General features: G+C 39.9%; 1 long non-coding RNA gene across 1 annotated transcript; it reads right to left on the reverse strand.

Annotated features, from left to right (window-relative positions):
* Positions 1 to 3871: 3871 nt before the first annotated feature.
* Positions 3872 to 5569, reverse strand: LOC120443155. Its single transcript, XR_005615195.1, has 2 exons — positions 4044 to 5569; positions 3872 to 3958 (listed from the first exon to the last, which is right to left on the reverse strand). It is a non-coding gene; the product is annotated as an uncharacterized LOC120443155 (long non-coding RNA).
* Between the last annotated feature and the right edge of the window lie 17435 nt (positions 5570 to 23004).

The following is a 23004-nucleotide window of genomic DNA, read 5'->3' on the forward strand; positions in this document are numbered from 1 at the left end:
GAAACGCACGTAGTAAACAAAGTAATCCCCTCCTCCATGTTTTAAGGATTAATATCATATTTATTCATAAGCTTAGCGGGAAGACTGCTGTCGTGCCTGTGAAGGGACACTTAAGCTACACACATTCACAGACGGACATGCGCAAACAGCCATTAAGTGTCATGCGGGCCGGCTCAAACACACGTGTCCTTGTCTTCTTTTCGTGATGACATGATGTGTGGGTGGCAGATTGATTTGGTCCAGTGAGGGAGAGAAACAATCAGATCAAAGAGGAAGTCAAAGTGAGAGAGAGAGAGAGCAAGAGAGGGAGAATGAGCAAAGGGGAAGGGAGGACGTTGCGTTGGGGAGGTGAGAGAGCGAGAGACGGAGCTCTTCCACTTTGACTTGATGGATTTAACTCTCATTCAAAGAGACAGACTTATGACACACGGGAAAGAGATTCGCTTTTCTTTCCTTTTATCTGTGCTACTAGCATCTCTTCTATGTGCACAATCCACTCATGCACACATCCATTTTTGCAAAAACACCTGAAACTCTGCTGTCCACACTCTCTGCTCTGCACACAGAAACTCACAAACCTCTAGCACTCATCTTTCCTGCTTTCCATACTTCTCCCCTTCTTTTCTTTCAGAGGTGGCTCCAGCTAAAAACCTCAGGGCTCAGGGGCTGCATTAGGGAGGTCCACTGTCTACAGTCCCCAATCACTGAGCTGTAGGAAGGGTTTCAGGACACCACTATCTATCTGATTGCCAGTGTGATAAAAGAATAAAGCTGTTAAGAGAGGATGAGAAGAAGCAGCAAGAGGGGGGTGTCACCATAGCAGTCTTTGGGGTGCCATAAGTTTCCCCCCCTCAGGGGCAAGATTGTGCGCCTCTGATTTCCCTGCATGCTCAGTACCCAGACTGATAAGTCCAGGCAAAGTGTGGGGTGCTTCCAGATAAGTGCTTGTGTGGTATCTTGGTGACATTTTGTTCATGACTGTGTGAGAATGGTGTGTTTATTGTGTGTTTGCTTGTGGTCCCAGGCGAGGATTACCTTAGCACTCATTATCACTCATGGTGAAGATCATCATTACAGCCCTGCTGGCCTAGCATGGCTCCCCTACGTCCCTCCAGTAGCTCACTGCTAATACCCGCACTGCTCTGAGACACACTGTAGGCTGCGACTAGCAGCAAAGGGTATATTACTGTACATGAAATGAGACCGTCCGATGCTTTGCTTCCATCAGGAAAAAACACCAAATATTAGCCATAAGTGAAACACAAACATCCGCTGAAAGCACGTGCAGTGAAAGCCAGCAGATGTACGACTCTGTTGGTATTGTTTCATCTGAGTGAAAGCTGCTTACAAGCTGCTCCAGCGTTTTACAAATCTGTCTCTGAAAAACAATTTCACTTTCACAGACCTCCCTCTCCCTCACACCCATTGTTCTCAGTCTTCTGTTTCCCAAGTGGGCATTACAGCAAGCTCACCCCTTGATCTCACTTTCTGGATCAAATTCATTCTTCCTTGATAGCAGCTGCATAGCAGATTAACTGCTTTGTTATGCAAATTCTTAATGTGCTGAAGTTACTACATGTGCATGATATTGATCATATAATAAATAAACTGCAAACGGAAACGTTTGAAGGCAGAAGGTCAGAAATTTTGTGTGTCAAACTCCAGCTTTAAGCGTTACAAATAAAATCCCAAGAATAATTTAGAATTCATGAGGCTACAGTTCACAGATCTTTCCAGTTTTTATTTAGACCTCTGTAGAGTTTTTTTTCTCTGCTCAGCTCATTACCAGCAAACTTTCAGGCTGATTGTTGCCTCTGTCCACCCACTGTCTTATTAAACCCCTCTTCTATGTGTTATGTGTAGGGATGCACCGATACCGATACTGGTATCGGGTATCGGTGCCGATACTGTAAAATGTGTGCGTACTCGTACTCGTAAAAGTTAACCGATACCATGAACCGATACTCATAATTCCCATGGACTTAAGCGCCACGGTAACATAAGGTGTTCACAGTTGATGTTATGTGATGTAACTCTACCCTGAATATAATTTGCCCTGTAATATGTCATAAAGGTAAATACAGGTAATTAGAGCAATCAAACTGTTACGTTAATCGTAAAAGTATTATTTTATGGTATGTAACTCTGAAGGGAGTTAAAATATTTTTCAGAGTTCTAATTTTCTGGAGGCCTGTGAAGGTAGCATAAAAGCGGGACCTTGCATGGGGAGATGCACGAGGTTAGCTGAACCAAAGTGAGAGACTCGGCTAGTTTTACTGAGGTTAACCAGCACAAAAGAGTGTGTGGCTAGAAAGCTGACCGTGTGAGAGCTTCACAACAGAGTGTGGGTGAAGTGACTTTTTGTTTCAATGGTCGCACCACCGTGCTGTGTTTCCAGCTACGACCGCCGAGGCTACAGGCTAGCCCGGACTGCTTGGCTGCGCCTCGGAGGCAGCCGCTATGGACTGTCGGAGAGCTGGACAGTGACTCGCTAACGCGCTGTAGCAGAGACAGCATCGGGTCCGCGGGGAGTGGATTTAGTGTGGGACTGGTGAGCGGCGACCTACCGATCAGCTGAACTGTAAGTCAGACTTTTGTGCTCTTACTGGGGAGAAGAGGATTTTTCTCCATCGTCCGGCGTGAGCAACAAACAGGCCTGCAACAAGTGTGAATGTGAGTGTGTGTGGGGCCCATGTGTGAATATTGTATGTTTAGTGGATTTATATAACGTGTTTTGGAGTGTATATTAGTGAGTCACTTACCAAAAGGTGATAACATAAGTTGGGTTGTTTAATATAATTTGAAAGGGAATTATGTCATTTATACAGTGTATTTCATTTGGTTAAGGAATTGGAATATCATTTGAGTTTAAAAAAGGGATGTGTTGTACAGTATTTGTCTCTGCCCTTACGTTCAGTAAACGTTTCGTTTGTGTTAAAGAGTTGTGTGGGGTCGTTTCTTTACTACTGGTTAAGTTTAACTTGTGTGTGGTAGAAGTATCGGTTTTTGTACTCGGTATCGGCAAGTACTCAGATCCAAGTATCGGTATCGGATCGGTTTGAAAAAATTGGTATCGTTGCATCCCTAGTTATGTGTCTTATTTGATTTGTCTTTTAATTTGGCTTCTTTGACTTGCTGGTGTGAAATTAGCTCTTACATCCTGAACCACCTTTCCACTGCTGCGTTTTCTGTAGCTTTCCAGTTTGACTCAATTGTTCTTTCTCACAAAGATTTGTTTGTTTGTGTTAGTTTGTGGAAATTCTCTGAACTCTGAGTTCACATTCTTCATTTCAAGGTGCTTTGAACAATAGGCCAATGATGCCAGAGCTGATGCTGATCTCCAATAATAGATGAAATCTAAAAATTTCCTTTGATACTAATAGTAGTTTTATTATTTCTGCATCACCTGCTGCAGCTGTTTTCTCATGTGCAAATGGCAATATTTTCCTTTCATTGTGAATAAGATAATGGATAATCAAGCCAATATTATTCCACTTAATTCCTACATTTTGTATTTCAAATCTTCAGAAAATACTTAAACTCATGAGTGAGATGGAATAAACAACTCTATGAAACCCTAGTTTGCCCCATATGACATTTGACATTCATTTAACAAATAACATTAATAACATGCCTCTCTTCTGTTACTACTGGGGGAAAAAAAAAAGCGCCTTTGCAGTCTCAAAACAACCCTTATCCTGAAATCGTCTTCAAACCTCAAAAATATGCGAATCACAGTATTCTGATCGACTAACAGCAAGCATCTCTGGTTCAGACATCATTTTCCTTTTCTGCCTCTCTTTGTGTCACAGGCCAGAAGGCTAGTACGTGGGAGTGGAACTCAAAAGCAGACTTGATGGACAAAACAAGATGATATTTAACAAGGTTTTATTGTGCACAGGAAACATGTACAAAAGGCGACGAGAGGAACGTAGCAAAGGTCTCTGGCACGGAGGCACTGAAACAGAGGAGAGGGCGGTTAGATCCAGAGCTGTGGTGCGGATGGCCGAAGGTGAGTATGAGTTTAATCGGTTCGGGTTTACTTGCAGGTGGGAGGTGAGAGGCTTCGGGAGGGTAGCCGAGTGAGCGTCTGGCTGAATGGAGGGGTGTGTGAAAGGTGAGGTTCCAACCTTGTGATTCCAGGAATCCAGGAGTGATGGCAAGCTAGTCCAGTGAGTAGTGCTGTTTTCAGGAAAGGGGCTGCAAGCAGGTTTGGAGAGTGTTACCAGGTGTGGCCAGCATCCAAGACATTACACTGTAGGTGAGGTTAATTGGAGGCAAGAGAACTAGGGACACAAGGAGATGGGAGTAAGTACAAGGCAACCCCCCCCCCCAACCAACCAACCAACCAACCAACCAACCCAAACATGAGCTGTGGGAGCCAAGGAGGCCTAGTTACCACCATGAGGTAGCTGACAAACTATCAAAGAGTGCAGGATTGCGCTGGCTTTAAGGGTCGCTGATTGCCGTCAATGGATTACAGGTGAGAGAAGCAGGTGAGGAACCAGAGCCTCATCCACATGGGCGGAGACAGGAACTCACAGGACTCAAATGGAAGAATACCACACACTCACTCACATCATGGCACTCCTGCTGTACTTTTGCTGTTGGTAATCATTTGCAGTTGAGCACAAAATGAAAGGTATTTTTATGAGGGGTTTGTAAAGAATATTCTGTTACAAACCTTTAACCATTTTAATATGTCTGTCTAATTAGAAATTATCGTGTAAAATGTGATGCAAAAATGATGAGGTTTTTATTTGTGTCCCTGTGTGTGTGTCCGTTTGTGACACCAAGTAGCAGGAAGTGTCAGTCAGAATTCTTGGGGTCTCACCACAGTGTAAGATTTGTTTCTTCTTTTTGCATGTAAAAGATATTTTGAAACTCAGGCTGTGACAAAGGTGATTATTCATGCTACTTTTTTTTTCCATTTCATTTAGGCTGCTTTAATTAATTTCTCAGTTTGCAAACCATCCTGGGATTTTTAAGCAGTGATTCAGAATGAGTCTGCAAAACCTTTGACCAAGAGGTCCCGTGAAACTCTTTCCAAGTCAAATTCAGATTCTAGTTCGAAATAATTGTGATTACCTTACAGAATCACACACCTTTCTCCATTAAAGATCTAGCTTAAATGGACTTCATAGAGCTTTTCTAGTCTCACTGATCACTCAGAGAGCTTTACACTTTAAGCTAGGTATAATTTTTTCCCATATATTCATGTGCACTAAATATTTATCTACCTCGCAGCCACACCTTAAGCCACTTACCAATTTACCAAACATGTCTTTGGATTGTAAGAGGACCTGTAGGAAATCTATACAGGATTTACAGATCCAGGAAAGAGAAAGGCCCAAGCTAACCAGAAAATGACACTATGCCAACACTCTTTCATTATCACTGTGACCCTTTGTGACATGTAGACCTTTCGAAACCTTTTGTAGGTTTCGAAATGGTAAGATAAAGCTTACTGGTTGCTGCTCGCTAAAGGATAAAATTGAAGAGCATGTGTCTTTCTCTGGTTAGACTTGAAATGTGTTGACTCTGTGAATAGCTTAAAAAAACAGTTAAGTTCAAGACCCAAGTATTTTAGAAGTGCTGTTGAGAACTAATCATTTCATTTATTTTATACCTTATTTCTCATTTCACTGGCTTTATTACTTTTTATGTTGATTTGTGTTGTCTAATGAAGAAAGATGCTTAATAAGTAAAATGGTTTACGTCCAGTAATTAACACATCTAAAACACACAGAACAGGGAAACTACAATGAAGTGCTGCCACAGAGCAGCAAAGAAAAGCTTTTGTCACACCAAAGTGAAACTTTTCCTCCCTTTTTTACTATTTGTCAAAAAGTAATCTTGAAAACCTGAAAGCTGTCGTCTGGTTCTTATTGCAAGTTGAAATATAGTCTTTAAAAGTACAGCTGTATTATTATTCATGAGTGACATCAAATCACATTTCACCTACATTTTAATGTTGACAGAAGAAAAGTGGTGGGTTGTGAATAATAATGTCATCTCAAGAGGTTCTGATTATCTTGCTGCACGCCTGGAGAATAATAAGACTCAGCAGCCCCCATAACCAGATAGAAATACTACTAATGATTTTCATCTGCTTTCAACATAGTTTAGTGAGAACTTTAGCTGTTAAACATACTGTTTTTATAGCTTGGCCCAAAGCCAATGAAACTTTTAGACTTCCTTATGCTGTAACGTACTGATTTTGATGGATGAACTTCAATCACTCATTCAATAACATCAGCGTAGAGGCACACACTCCAGGGAATATGTTCTTGGAGCTGATCCTCTTCTCTTTAAATGCAGAGAAACATAAGAAAAAAAGTCCATCTAAGGCTTTAAAAGCTGATTTGATGTGTGATGTTGCACATAAGAATAGAAAGGGAGCTAAAGGGCAGAGAGATGGCAGAATCGATGGTTATCTCTGTTCATTTGACAGTGACATATAGAGAAAATCATTCTGGAATATGCTTAAACATTTTTTTGGTTGCTTCCCACCCTTTTTGCTTCACCTTTGGCTTGAAATTTCTCCTTTCACTGACATAGCTGCAGTGGAAAGGAGCAATGAGGTGTGGCTGAGGTGTACAAGACTATTTTTAAATGTAAACAGACGCATTCACAACCATCGAGTCACATCTGTCTCTGTCTGCAGATCTGCCTCCTCCTTTCTTTTTTCCACACATTGCCCAAAATATTCACCCACACGCACACTCAAATACTCGGTGTCGTTCTCTATCCCATCATCCCAATTCACGCTCCCTTTCAGATGTTTAATCACTGCAGAGGATTGTGGGATACAGTGTTGATAGGAAAAAAAGTAACAAAGCTGAGCAGATATTGGTTGTGCAGTAGTCGACTCAGATTCCAGTCTCAGCAGTTCTAACCTCAGCTGACCTTGAGGTGTTGTTAGAGGGAGATGTAGAAAGCTGTCTGCCTGTCTGGCTCAGCAAGGGGCCTTCCTCCTTGTTTCACAAATAAACACGTATACGTGTTTCACAAATAAACATGTATACACTCATCACGTAACCTACTTGCTTTTCAATTTCCTTCTCTTAACTCAAGCTTGTGTAAAAATATACAGTGTTTTCTCTAATCCACCAATTATACTGTCTCCCTCTCTCCCTCCTTCTGTCACACACACTCGTACACACAGCAGACTAATCTCATCACTTGTAACACGTAGCGGAAATGAGTCTCTCTCTGCCATTACCAGCTGCCACTCGTACCACAATCTATTGCTCATACATCGATCAGCCACAACATTAAAACCATCAGCATAATATTCTGTGGGCTCCACCACGTGACTGAAGAATCTCTGACCCTTTGAGGAGTGGAAGTGTGTGAAACATCTAAGAGCTTTGGCTATCCGGCACCAGATCACTGGGTCTTGTGGGGTAAACTCTCCATGAATTGGACTTATTCAGGTACATTCCTAGATGGTAGAATTTAGGGACGAAATCCTGCAGGGGCCTTGTTTCTTGACCATGTGTCCTTGATCAATCGGAGCTGATTTAAATTGCTAAATTACTTCCTCAACATGTCTTGAAGTTCTCCAGAGGCCTGGTAATGAACTAATTATTTGAATCAGGTGTGCTGACCCAGGGTGATATCTAAAACCTGGAGGACACCGGCCCTTGAGAGTTCCCCACCTCTGTTGTAAGGGGTGTGTTTGGTCTACACCCACTTTACAGCGTTGTTGGTACATGTTGAGATAGCAGCATGTATGTTTCCGGAGTTTCCCAGAAACACATTGCACCAAGATGATCAATGATGTTCATGTCACTTGCTAGTGGTAATGATCAGCGTACAGCACCTGCTGTTGCTGCAGGTCACTGTCTGAAGGTACCAGAGCAGTAACTGTGCAGCCTATTGTCACCAGGAGGCAGTGTCAAAATAACACCTGATAATAAGGGCTGCTCTTGTTTATGCTTGGGCTGGTGTTGGACCTTGTTAGCCTCTACCACAGAGGAGACAGAAGTCATAATAGTCAAGGAAATGACAGAAAAAAAAGTCAGTGGTTGTATTTCACATGCATGCTTGTTGATCTTTGATTTACATGTCTTTTTTAAACACTTCTTTCTCTTTATAATGAACTCCACTTTCACCTTTTCTGTTCATGCTAACTTTTCAACCAGTCAGCATTCTACCTTTTGCATCGCATCATCACATCAATGTTGGAAACAATCCCCAGAGATTTTAATCCATATTGAGTTGCTGGAGATTTGTTGGCTACACATCCATGTTATGAATTTCTCATTCCACCACATTCCAAAGGAGCACAATTGGACTGAGATTTGGTGACTGGGGAGGCCATTTGAAGCACTGAAAACTATTATTATTGTCATGGTCAAGAAACAAGACCTTTGTGACATGGCACATTGTCCTGTTTAAAACAGTCATTAAAAGATGGCTAAGCTGTAGTCATAAAGGGATGGACGTGGTCATCAATAATACTCAGTAGGCTGCAGCATTTAAATGATGCTCATTTCATTCTGAGGAGTCCAAAGTGTGCCAAGAAAATATCCCCCACAGCATTACACCACCCCCAGTAGCCTAAAATGTTGATACAAGGCGGGATGGATTCATGTCTGTGACTCAGTTTCATTTTCTCTGCTGACAGGAGTGGCACCCGTGTGATCTTCTGCTGTCGTAGCCCATCTGTTTCAAGGTTTGACATGTTGTGTGTTCAATGGAGCGTCAGTTTCTGATCTACCAGGACCAAGAACCATGCCATGTTGAAAGTCACTTAAATCACCTTTCTTCTCGTTTCTGATGCTCAGTTTGAACTTCAACAAGTGGTCTACTAGTAGTTCTTAAAAAAGTGGCTAGTAAATCTATATTAAATCTATTACAGGCCCTGTGGTCTTCAAGTGCTTACCTGCCTTTCCATCTCTCTATATATCCTTACCTGTGCTTTGTGTTTTTTTGAAGGCGTGACCTTCCACTGGTTTGTGTGCCCTGCACCTGCAGTCATTTGTTATTCACCTCCTGCACTTAAGCGTCAGTGCATCCTCCTGTCTTCTTTTTTTTTTTAACTCATTTCAAACAATCAAAAACCTTATGTGAAAACAGTGCAATGTGTGATTAATTGCCACAAGTGACGTTATCTGAGTGGTAAGTATCCACTGTTGGGAATGTAAGTAACAGAATGTGACAAGAAACATCTGGTATAAAAAATAATTTAAAAAAAAAAGATCGCTGCTTTGCAATGAATTGCATTTTTGCATTTCCCATTATAGACAATTTCACATATTTTTAATAATAATTTTAACCTTAATCTACCAAATAAAATAGATCAACAATTTAAACCGTTTTATTTGTTGTTTTTGTTGATTTTTAAGGACTAAAAAAATGCCCGAGCAAGTCTAACATTAGTAAGATGTTAACAATGTGTCGAAAAGGGATAACTAAGGTGTCGCACGTAGGAGTAACCCGACAAAAAGTTTTATGGATTAAAAGGTCATCTTTTGCCTCATGAAGTGAAGTAGAAGCTAAAGTGAGAGCGAGAAAGGGATTAACCCTGTCCTCCAGGACAGCGGGATATTGTACGTGTCTGTTTCCACAAGTGGGTGTGTATGTCTGTGTGTGTTCAGGAATAGCATATCTGTATTCCTCTCACTTCGTCTGTGCATGTGGGATGCACTAGGTAGGTGGAAGGTCGTCTGGCATTTAAGTGTTTGACAGTATCACGGGCGTGTGTGAGTGGGAGTCGGGAGTGCGTGGGTGTATAAGCGTGAGCGAGGGGAGGATGATATGGTGGGGGTGGGGTGGGTGGAGAAAAAGGGTGTGTTTTTGTGTGTGCGTGCTTGTGATGGGAGGGATATCCACTGAGTCACAAAGCAGATCCTGCAGATGTGAGTGGGTGTTCTCAGTCTCAGCAAGGCCAGGTTTATCCAGCAGCCCAGTGGAAGCCCAGGGATTCATTCCCATCTCACTCTCCACTGAGGACTCCACAGCCTACCAGCTCATTACCAGCCTCAGGCTAAGCTGTGAACGTTTGTATGTATACAGCCTAACTGGTACGATGCCAGGCCACATATTGTAGCTTGGTGAAAGCACTGGCATTGAAGTCTTTGATATGTCAAAGCAATGCATCATCATCCTCATCATCTTGAATTGCTCATCACACAGTGGAGGAGAGGGGTTAGGTGTAGGATGATGAAAGGTTTGCCTGATTGTAGCTATTTCTAAAAGAGTGTGATGCTTTTGATGGAACACAAACTGTGTTTTTATCTTACAAATGCACGTACGGTAGCGCCATCTGAAAGTTATTCTTTTGTGGGTGAACATTTCAATAACGTTTGTGACTCCTGAGCAATAGAAAAAAAACGCCATCATTAATAAAAGCACGAACCAATTACTCTTCAAATCAGTTATTCAATTTTCCCATTAATTACCCATCCAAGCAATCAGTTAACAGAATCAGCCAATTACTGTTGATCCAAAACAATAATCAAGCTCCTTTCTCCTGACACTGTTCTGCCCTCCTTCCATCTCAATAGATAAATGTGATGGGAGAAATACTGTAGCTACAGCGTCTGATGTTTCTGACTACAGGGTAGCCTGGGGCCAATTTTCATCATTACTTCCATGTTCTTTAAGTATTCTACTGTGGCTTGCTTTTGACACATTGGTGGTATTTTCAGTATGTCAGGTATCTGCATGTAATCAGCTTTAACAGTCAGAAGCACTGTAGCATCAAAAAGTCAGGACATAAAGTCTGTACTGGTTCACCTGGCTCTAACATAGATCAAACAGCAACAGGCTGACGGATTATAATGAGCTTATTTGAGGTGGCATTTAGAAGTATGTGACAGTTAACCTTTATTGACCAAAATGAATAACAGAAATAGCTGTAGAACTTTTTAAATGAAGTTTGGAGTGTGTGCCCAGTAGAATAACATTTTCACTATTTAATTTTAATAAATTAAAGCAAAAAAAGGACACATTTAAAAGGTTTGTCATTTGTTAATGTTAATGTCACTTGGTGTAATTTCCATGCTTTTTCACTATAAACTTTTGGAAGCAGAAACTAATTATAAAAAATATAGTGTGTGTATATATATATCCCCACAAAAGGGTGAAACCAAAACCACTGAGTTTGCTAAGTAAACTTAGTGTCAGTCTAAACTGGTGATATCATTATGAGTGTAACACCATCTGTGCAGGCACACATGAGACACCAAAAATTAAACCACTGCTCATCCAAATAAATTCAAACTCAACACTGTACTTACTGGGTCCCCAGCAGCATAATGCCAGACTGTAGACTGATTTAGTTGTCTACTTAAATTCTTAATGATCTCCTAATGATAAGTGAAGAACACATCTCATTAAAGACTTTCTTCCCAGTCACCATAGGGCAAAAGGAAGGTACAACCTGGACACATCACAAGACCATTAGAGCCACCAGTTAAACTAACCCATGCAAAATGTCTAAAATAAAATAATAATAGACAATTTCAATGAAATATTTACATGGGAATCTAATATCTTAGTTAGTAGCTGTTGTGTGATCAATAAATAATAGTGTGTCACACTGTGTCCCCTAGTTTGTACTTGTCTGCACAAATTAGTGGAATTACAAAATTATGTAATAAGGCTGAACAATAAAGTCATGTTTTAACATCAAAGGTATGCCTCTGAATGAATGTTTTACCTAGAGATCAGTCTGCTGCCTAATTAGGACAAAGATACAACAAAAACATATCATAAAGAGTTCTTGTGTTTTTTGGCTTGCGAACAAAGCTTGCACAGCTGCTAGGTGGAGTTTTTTTTGGTTTTTTTAAGCAACACTAGGCTGCAAAAGTGACTTTTTAAAAGCCAAAAATATTATAATAAAGGGTCTCTGTTTTGGATCAAACCTCCCCTCAAGAAGAAAAAAATCCTCTTTTTGTGATAGGGCAGGGGAAATTATGTCTCTTAATTAACCCATAAAAATGTGAACAAATCTATCTATATTACACCCACATTACAACATAATAACCAAAGTGATTAACCCACTACAGTGCATTATACCACCATCTGATATTCGTCGCTTGTATGTGTGGCCCCTATTGCAATACGTCATGCTCTGTCAAAACTGCTCCCTGTGGTCATTGCCTGTTTCCTCTATTTCATCATCTTGGTCTCATTATAAGTACCATCCTCTTTCTTGCATGTCTTTTTATTTATTTTTCATCTTTCTCTCTCTCCTTTATATTCCACCACCCATGACACCATTGGCATGCAGTATAACCACATCCTTCCCTTCCTCCTCTCTTTCTCATACTAGCTCCCACAGTTTCTGTTGTTCTTTCTCTCTCTCTCCCTCTTTCCATCTAATGAGAAACAGTAAAACCAAGCTCAAGGGGTATCCCTTATGGTCTAGAGGACAGTGGTAGAGGCCTGTTTATTTCAGAGTGATTAACACACAGTGCCACAGTTCCGCATGCACCACCAGTGGCTGGCAAATGAAGTATCTGACAAATGAATGGCAGTGGAAGAAGAAACTGAACACAGATGAGGACGTAATGGATGTCCATATAACTGCTTGCCCTTGTGTACCACAGAGGTAAAGATGTTTTGTGGATGTGTTCGACATTTCAAACTGGTCTACCACATATGACTTTTTCCATTTTCCATTTTACAATATCTAGATCAATAAATTACAGCTATTCATTTTTTTTTTCGTAATATTACACTTGCATACTTCTTAACCGCCTTGTCAAATTTATTTATTTATTAACCTTTATTTAACCAGGAAGATCCCATTGAGATTAAAAACCTCTTTTTCAAGGGAGACCTGGCCAAGATAGGCCCGGCCCATACATTGAGATGTAAACTAGTCCATGAAGTGTATGCAGTGATGTTACTGGGATGAAGCCAGGGTGGATGGCTGGAAGTAAAAGTTGAAGCAACAATTGCGTTCAGCTGTGTTTTTAGATTTAAGCTACAGAAAAAAAACTGCTTGTTAAAAGTATGGTTGATTTAATAAACCCAGAAAGAATGATTACATCACAGGTCCCTTCAGCTGTACAAATCATTTTAGCACTTCTTGCTACCACCAAATTTACCATGTTGCTCCACTATCGCCACATATTTCCAGCAGCCACAGATGTTATCATAAAGTTTGCACAGTGCATGCTGTCACCATCATGTAGAAATCTGAAATATTATGATCACAATCATTAGAGGTTTCCTTAGAAGTTTGTTCATCTAAACTTGCACTAGACAGCCACAAAATTTAACCCAAAACAGTAACAGAAAAAGCTGGGTCAAAAATGACCCAGAACCGTGACATAGGACTGGACTGGACAGATTTCCACATAGCGCAAATCGTGCTCTACGTGTGCTGCACAACAATATATAAAGGACAAATAAAAGTAATGACTGAAGCTGGTTAATGTAACGTCAAATACTTCATGTAACTAGTGGCTTCATAAAAAGATCTGTTTATTTTTTTTACGCTAGTGTATTTAGGTTAAAAAATGACACGTCGATAAAGAAAAAATTATTTAATATTTAAATATTTAAAACCTCTGACATAATGATGCCATCTCACTATTTGATTGGCTTAATGATAAAGTACATGCATTTTACTCCAAAGTTCCATTGTTTTTCTGTGCCTTTGCTTTGTGATCTTCTTCTGGTTGTCTTTCTGTGTCACTTGTCAACAAAGAACATCTGCAGTATTATTTTGAGTGCCTCTCCATGCAAGGGGCTTTGAGGGTATGATCAAGATGAAGGGCCTTAGCCATTTGAAAGACAATGCATTTCTTTATATTGTTTTCCCAGGCAGAATGCAAGTGAGCTCCCTACATCTTTATTTAATTTAGACCTTTGTAATTCAAAGTCACTTCTCTTCACAAAGCAAAGGGTTGATCCAGTTCATTTAAAGCATCTGAGACAGCTTTGAGCTGCTATGGCAACTGAGAAAGATAAGGAATAAGCCATCAAGTAATGTGACACTTTTTGACAGTCATTAATGCTGGCCCAAAGCTCTTGGGCAACAGCAGCAAATTTAATGCATTATAATAATAAGCAATTGTGTGTGTGTGTGTGTGTGTGTGTGTGTGTGTGTGTGTGTGTGTGTGTGTGTGTGTGTATTTGACAAGTACGCTGTGAAAAGCGAAAGTCAGATTGGTACATCTGCTCATGATGATTCAGCATCATGTGCTATTCCTGTGATAATTTCTTCATCAGTTGCGCCCTTTGGTAACCTCTGATTTGCCTATTCATTATTGCCCTTCAATCACCTTTTTATTGTCTGTTGTAAACTCTTCATTGAGAGTGACACTTGTGGCTGTTACTTCTTATGTGCTTAACATTACAGGCAACCTTTTAAAATTGCAATAAAATGACATTTTGCAAGCATTCTTGCTATTTTTGATTTAATATGCATGCAAATAGGGATTATAGCAAGCTGTAAACGAGTGCCAGAACTAAAAGGGATGGGTTATATGGGAGGGAGGGTTGCGGGGAAAGAGCTGGGCAAAATATGTGATAGCTTTATTAGTTGAACAATGCATTTAAATCCTTTGTCATTGGGGGCCAACAATTGTTTTCAAATTTAGAGGTAGCAACAGCAAAGTGACACTTAGGAATAAAAGTGCAAGCAATTTTCATAACCAAGGTCATACGTTGTCTTTTTAAATTAATTATACTGGAGTTGTAAATTTTATAATATTTTAAGAATATACAGAACAACATAAGCAGATGAAAATAGGCATGCATAGCATCTGTATCAAAAGCATTCAATGTAATGCAATGTTATATTAAAAGCATGCAAACCTACAGCTATATGCAGTATAACCTAAGCGTTGCATTGCACTGGCTACTCATCTTTTTACCTGCAAAGCTGCTGTGAAGTTAAAGCTGGCTGTCCTGACTGACTTTGGCTTTGGCTGATTGCTTCTGTAAGGCCAAAAGAGATCTAGTCAGGAACACAAATTAAAGCATCCTACAAAACATCCTCTAAGTTTTTCACAGGTTCTCTAGGGGTGTCAAGCTCCTGCAGAGACCCCCAAGTCCAAATCTATTCTCATAACTGGGGTTCCTAAACAAGCTAACTGTTATATTTTGGCTAATGCTGTTAGCTACCTACTAAATCTCTTAAATCTTTAAATCCTAACATTTTAACAGAAAAGTTTTATCAGATTTGTACATTATGTTGCTTTATCTATGCTTTGGGATAGATCTGCATTACCTCTGGAACAAGGGAGATAGATATCTGTGCTCCATGAACTATCTGCCTATTGGCAAGGTCGCACCAATCACTGAAACTATAGTTGCTGCTTACGTACATGTTCTTGAAGGATGTGATCTTGCCACACAATGAGACATGGAGCACAAGACCAACAAGCAGTTCTTCATTTTTATTGATAGGCTCAAAAATGTGCAACTATGATTCAAGGCAAGTGGCATAAGTCTGAGTGAGGAACAGTGAAGAGTAGACAGGCAGGTTATCTAAACTTACAGAGGTTGCTGATGCAAGAGTGATGATTTGGATCATGGGGGAGAAGTAAGGTAAAACTGGTGGGAAGACGCACTTCAAAAAGTCTACATTTCTAGATTGACTAGAAACAAAGCACAATAGAGGCAATACTATCACAAAGCTGGCAGAACAATGTGGCAACGAGTGGTTGTAAGGGCTGTTGTTTAAATCCAGCAAGTGATGAGTTGAATGTGAGCAGGTGTATCATCCAGGGAGCCAGTGTAAGACCATATCTCTAGGGAGAGAATATAGACACACAAAAAACAGAGAGAGAGAGCTAGAGAGTGGAGGGAAAGATAGAGTCAAGCAGAAGAGAAAGAGGCAGGTCAGCACTGGAGGCAAATGGGATCACAGCAAAGACTGCACCCTGACTTGCCAAACTCTGACACATCTCATGTACCTCAGATCTTCAGGCAGATTCATACTTCAAAAGTTCAGGCCTTCATCTGATGTAAGCTCCACTTAGCTCCTTAGTGGGTAACACTAAGCGAAGGTACCACAGTTAAATTTAACACTTTATTGCTTATAATTTAACAAAATGAAAAGAAAAGAAAGGGGGAAAAAAAAAAGAAAATGACAAATGGTTTACAATAACAGCCAAAATTCACAGGTGAAGCAGGTAGGGTAGCCTGGAATTGGTTGTCACACTTCTTAGTTTTTCAATCAACTCTTTAGGTGGTGGCGCCAAATGGGTATTAATTGTAACAAAAAGCAATTAACCACCAACAACACTCTGACACAAGGTGTGGGGTGTCCCTACAGTTATCAATGGAGTTTCTGTTAAAAAATACTAACTTTAGTAAATAACACAACATTACTGTTATTAAAGCAGCAAAAATAAGTGAGAGCAGAATCACATCCAATGGCTGCTTTTTGAACTGATCTATCATTGATATCATTAAAAAGGGAAATAGGGAATATGGTGTCATTGCACATTTGTAAGCAATTAAAATTCTGGATGTTGAAATAAGCTCATCCTGTTTCTGTTACTGCTAACAGGTGGTGGGCTCAGCATGAAATCAGTTTTCTTTCCATATGAATAGGTGGTCATGTACAGCTGAGATAGCGCCATCATAGTAAGCTTTGGTAATTATAATCTACCTACAATGCACATCATCTTACATTATAATAGCAGAACAGGAAGTGTATGGGTACCAAGCATTGCAAGAAAAGGGACAGTTTGTGAGAGCTAATCAAAGAGGATGCAAAGGCTCCATCTGCTGAGAGCATACGTTGGAATTTATATTTTTGGAATTTATATCTTCTCAGTTTTGGCACCATGATCCTCATTAACTACATGGACAGGAGCTTAAAGTGTAAATAGTATGAATCACATTTTTCACATTAATATTCAAGTCATATCCCAAACATTACACATGTTAGTAACCAATGCTACTATGACTGATCCCAATTTGAGAAGCTTAGTTGAGTCAGTCAATGGAGAAGAAGCGTAATGCTTATATCCATAGATGTAGATTGTCCACATTTATGGATATTTATACACATCAGGGACTGAGATAGAGGTAGACAGATGTATTCAGGACTATGTGACAATGTTAAGTATGTCTCTAAACAGTTGTGATGCGCTAAGTGGTGATTAATGACATTTATATTATTCCAGGCTGCCAAATCTTCCCCATAGCAGCCAAGCAGACAGAGGTTAGTGCAATTTAACCTCTGCTCGTTCTCTTATCCTTCGAACCACATACAGCATTGGAGAGGATGATTATACTCAGAAAAATGCATAAGCCAGTTTATTATGTATTGAACCCTACTTGGCTGAGCCACTATATTGATGCACAAAGGCAAACACAATGTACAATGGGTCTCTTTACCCTCAATATTGTCCTTGTAGGTGCAATTTTTGAAACGTAATGCTTGTCTAGTTAATGCACTGTGTCCGTCTGTGTACATGTACCTCTGTTTGCAATTCCTAGTGCATGAATCATACAGAATCAGTCAATTACAATTACAATTACAACTGTTTTTTCAGTCTTTTAACTCAAATACATCACTTTAACATCAAACTAATGTTACAATACAGCTCTGTACTCTCCTCCCACACATACAACTCCTCCTCTGGAGAGGACCAACAAGAAATGAGATTCCACATTGAGCCAATTAAGCTGATGGGTAGCTGCTGTGCTGGCACGAGCATATGTTTACGATCTCATTATAAACACTCTTCCTTGTTCTGATAGGGACCGCCTCATCATTATTCTGTGCCGAGAGTAATTCCCAGGCCTTTAATTTGGCAAGGCAATAAAAAGAGCCAGCCCTCCAGAAGTGGGAACTTGTACTGAGATTGTCAGAAGGCCACCTGCGACTCAGGTGGTGGTAGCAGGTCATGCTGCTGGTAGTGTGAAAAGAAGATGAAGGGTTAAAGCGCTGCAGCAGTGTGGGAGATGTTTCACCATTGTTAACTGAACATGCTTAAAGGTGTAAAATACAGGGATTCCCTTGCAGAAATGTGATGTCATCGTCGCTTATAGTGATGGAGTAGCATGGCAGAATAAAATCTATCCTTCCAGTGGAAATTAAATATAAGCTAAACTAAACAACTAAACAACCTTTAGAGAAAAGCAGACTATGGTGAAGATTTCATTTGAGAAGTTAGGTGGAATTAAACTGGGTAAAATCAAATGAATACAATTCTAGTGTGTGAACACCCATAGTTAAAGACTGCAGAGATGGCAACTGGGACATGCATGGTCACATTGTGACAATGGTGACAATGGTGAAGTGTATTACTGGAGTTGTTTCAATGTGGGGTGGAATTACATCAGGTTACATCAGGGATCAGCTTTGAGCCCCTTCTTGTGGTGATGGGCAGCTTAACAGATGAAGTCAGGCAGGAGTCTTTGTGGAGTATGATGTTTGCTGACAAAAGCCTGGAGAGGTGGAGGCATGCTTTGGAAAAAAGAGGAACGAAAGTCAGTGGAAGCAAGAAATAAAATATTGTGCAAGAATGAGAGGGAGACAGGTGAAATGTTGAGGATGCAAGGAGGGGAGGTAGTGAAGGTGGATGAGTTGAGATGTCTGGGGTCAGCCATCCAAAGCAGTGGAGAGTGCAGAAGAGTGGTAATGAACAGAGCGCATGCAGGGTGGAGATGTCAGGGGTGATTTGTGACAAAAGTACGGCAGGAATAGTAAAAGGGAAGGTTTGGAGACAGTAGTGAGACGTGGTATGATGTCTGGTTTGGAGACCTAAAAAAGAGGTTGAGTTGGAGGTGACAGAGTTGAAAATGCTTGGATTTGATTTTCACTGGGAATGATGGGAACGGACAGGTTTAGAAATGAGTATATCTGCTCAGGTTGAGCAAGTCTGATGGTTGAGATGGTCCGAAATGAACATTGTATTTAAACAATATGTATGACGGATACAAATAAAATTAATATTATGATACTCACAAGTACAAATAAGAACACAGTATAGTAGTATCCTATAATATAAAAATGAAAGCATTTAGATTCAGTCAAAAGTTCTCAAAAATATAATGAAAGCATTTATCAACTTACATTTTACTTGTTACACTGGTCACATTATTGATTCTGATTTTAAGAATGTTAAACTATAACATTCTTTTCCTGCCCAAACATAAAACTACTTTTTAAAAAGTTTATGACTGACAGTCATGGACAGTACAACTGCAAGCAAAATGAATATTTTAGGAAGTTTAAAAATGGATTAAAAACACTCTTTCAACTAAATGTGCTGACTTTAGATTAAGTTGTGTGTAAAAAAAAAATATTATTACATGCAAAGTGCAGTACTGTACAGTACATGGATAAAGCACGCATAAAGCCAGCACAGCATTTTCAGTCTACAGTCATCTTCACCTGCTACAGCGAACCTCTCACCTGTACGGACAAGTCACAGTGGGAATGTTCGTGTGAATGAGGCAGGACTACAACTGGTGCATGTTTCATGCTTTGGTGCACACAGGATTGCACACAAACACACTAGTTGCTGATGCCAACAACACTGATGGTGCGCTGGTCAACACAGTTTGCACACATAGATGAACTCAAAGTGATAGAAATGTTTGGTGCACACATGGGGCACTGTACTTTGAATTAAAATGGTTAATAAAGGATTAAAAGGGTTAAAGATCAAACATAGAACGTTTCATGAACATTCATGAACCTTGGGTCTTGAGCATAACACAAGCAGCAGCATACATCCACATGATTTATGCACACTTTCCCAGTATGGATTGTCTCTCTTATAGCTGCCTCGAGGAAAAGGCAAACTTGAAATACTTGGAGGTAAAAAATAAAACGAATATCATACTGGAAAGTTTGAAGGTAAAAGTTTCCCTGCACAATAGAAATGTAGACTTAACCTTAAAATGAGCCATGTCCACTACTGTGATAGTCACTTCACCTTGGAGTGGCAATAGTTTAATCTTGACACTTTGCTCAAATTCATTGCTTTGAAGTGTGGGGGATTTGAGTGGGGTTGAACCAGATCAAATTTTACTCAAGACTCTGCAAAGATTTTGGTGGCACTCAACATGAGGTATTCATACTGTCACCTTGATTGACTCAATAGGCTGTGAAAAACAGCCGTTGGCAGTTCACATGGAGTCCTCTCTTTCTAAGCATCAGCAGTCCGCCAGGCAGCCATCCAGCCATCCAGCCATCCGGTTGTTAAGTGAAAGTGGATCTCCATCAATAATGATTTAGTTGGTGCTGAGCACACTGTCTATCTCCAGCTGTATGGATATAGATGGTTGTTTCTTTTTCACCAATATACAACCTAATTGCTTCTTGTGACCAGTCAAGAACAGAAAAGAAAGTTTACACACTGCCTTGTGTACCAGTTTCTGGAAGGAGCAGGATCATACATTATATCAAGTGTCTGCAGTTTCTGGAATGAATGAGATAGCAGCTAGTTAGTTGTAGCCATGTTTTCTGTTACCCTCTGCTCTGGATGTAAAATGCAGCTTTATTTTCCAATGTGTTTTTGTCATGCTTGTTGGCCAAATTTTGCAGAACTCTTGAGAATACAATTGTTAATTCTGCTAGCCTTTTCTCAGAATTAAACCTCACCTTCACAAGCCTTCAAGTCAAGGAATTCTCCAAAGGGTTTCTGGCAAGTAAACAAATATCAGCCTGTGTGTCCTCAGCTCAACGGCCACCCAATGCTAAGCAGGCCATGCATACATAGTTTACAACATGTAGGCTGCAAATAACATGCTATGCTGAGCCCATTGGCTGTTATTGTCAAGGTGAGTGGACAAGAGAAAATTAGATTTTTCTTTGACCTACTGAGTTAGTTATACACATCCTATTACAGATGCAGCAAGGTTTAATTCATAGACTGAAAATAAACAAAATTTGCAATAGCTTCAAAAATGCAATCTAAGGTAATCTGTAAACAGGCAGAGAGGCAATTTTCAAGCCAATAGCCTTGTCAGAGCATATGGACATTTGATTGGCACATTCATTTTTCTTATTTAGCTGCAGAACTACTTCCCTCACCCTTTTACTTTGAACAAATCATATTTGTGTTTTGCTAGGTTATACGTATGTATATACACACTAAAATTCAACTGTAAAGGAAACCACTTTCTCTATAATGCACCATAACTAAAAGCATTTGTAGAAAATGGAAAATGGATTACTTTAATGTGTAGTGCAAACTGCATGGCAGAATAGATATTGACTCGTTCCTGTGGACCCCCCACAAGCGCAAAGAGACAGAGAGAAAAAATAAAAGCAGTCAAGTAGTAAGTGTAATAACACCCATGAGAGGTACCTCAAAAAACATATCTGCAAGTCCCATCCAGGACCCATGAAACGTCGCTGCAGTCAGTAGTGGGGAATCAGATGTGATGATGCTTTAAAGATCAGTGATGGGTTTTTATCTGTTTTCCCCCCATTTAGGTCTTGCTCTGTCTAACTATTTCTGAGTGTTTACTGAGTGCAATTTCTGATATAGGACCCTTCTGGTGAGTCGGAGGGCAGAGGTCTCTGGAGAGAGTGCATCCTGTAATTCCTCTAAACAAATAGATAGCGGGTTAGCCAAAGAGCATCTGTGGTGGCACAAGACCAACAACACACAGCTGCCTGGCTGGATGCAGCCAATCTGCCTCCAAGACATGCTCAGGAGGATGGAGATCAGAGAGAGAAACAGAAAGAGACAGACAGAGAATTTGTGTGAGAGAACACTGTGAGTGCTGAAAAGGGAGCGGGAGAAAAATGTATGTGAGAAAGACGAGGTAGCAGAGCTGCATAGAGAAAAGCAAGTAAACCTGAAGGACATAGTGATAAAATGATTCAGAGTGGGAACATGGTATGTGTGAGGGAGACAGAAATCCTGCAGATATATGCCAATCCCTGAGTCTAGAATTGAAATGTATCCAAGGCATAATACAAGATGCATCACATTTCTATTCTTGATAGTTGCAAGCGTAAACACATCATAAAAGTCCAACACAATGTTAGTATCTTCTATAACCATGCTCTAAATCCTCACAGTGCATATTTTACACCATATAAATCAATTTTCCATTAGCGATTCAGGAAAAAAAGTACTTTTAAGTACTTGACATTTGTGTAGTTTTGATAAATAAAACAAAAGTTATCTTTCTTTTTGCACTCTCCAAGCCTTTAGTGATTTAAAAAAATACAGTTTAAGAATTTATGACATTAAAGATCTAAGCAGCTGAAAAAACTAGATACTGACCATGTTTTTAGAGACTTATTTAAATACTATCGACATGAATTATTTGACGTTTTGAAAGTGACGCAAATCGGTGTTAATAGTGGCCACATGACATGTTCTGATTCACTTAAAGTCTCATCACAATAGTCCAAGAAAGATCTATAGAGTGCAACAAATCTTCCACCATTACATACTGCAGTATTTTTACTGCAGGAAAACTCCCACTGGCAGTATGACCCAGGGGGTCAACTTCACAGTGCACAACCCCTTTAATGTGTGAAAACCAAAACAACACAAACAAAAAACATACAATAAGCACAGTCTTATGCTGCTGATGCAGGCTGTTCCACAGTTTGATTTTAAAGACATTGTTGGAGATCCAGTTTTTTAGAAACATCCAAAGCCAAAAAGGTGAAAAGCTTCATCATGAACAATTTTATTAACTAATTGTATGTTTGTTTGTAAAATCTTTATCTAAAAATCAGCTAGTTTTAGCAAAAATAATCAAGTGAAGCTAAAAATAAATGGGCATAACATGGAAATGCTCAACTACAGTGCAACTAGCTCAAATTTGTACTTGTGAAAATTATTTCTCACCAATGAAAAAAGTGTCTGTGCCAACACATCAGTATTTATATTATAATATTCATTTATTTTAGTTGTGTACGCCAAACAAACAAATAGACAAAACAAATGACAGTTGTACACATTGATTGCTTTTAAATTCAATATCCGGTACATTTTATCCACCACTGTTAATCCATACTGATCACACTATACAGGGGCAATGCCTCACTGCAGGATGTAAATCTGCTGCCAGAGGAGTACAATCCTGCCTGTA

This window comes from Oreochromis aureus, linkage group 12, assembly GCF_013358895.1.
Source record: "Oreochromis aureus strain Israel breed Guangdong linkage group 12, ZZ_aureus, whole genome shotgun sequence".
Taxonomy (NCBI): Eukaryota; Metazoa; Chordata; class Actinopteri; order Cichliformes; family Cichlidae; genus Oreochromis; species Oreochromis aureus.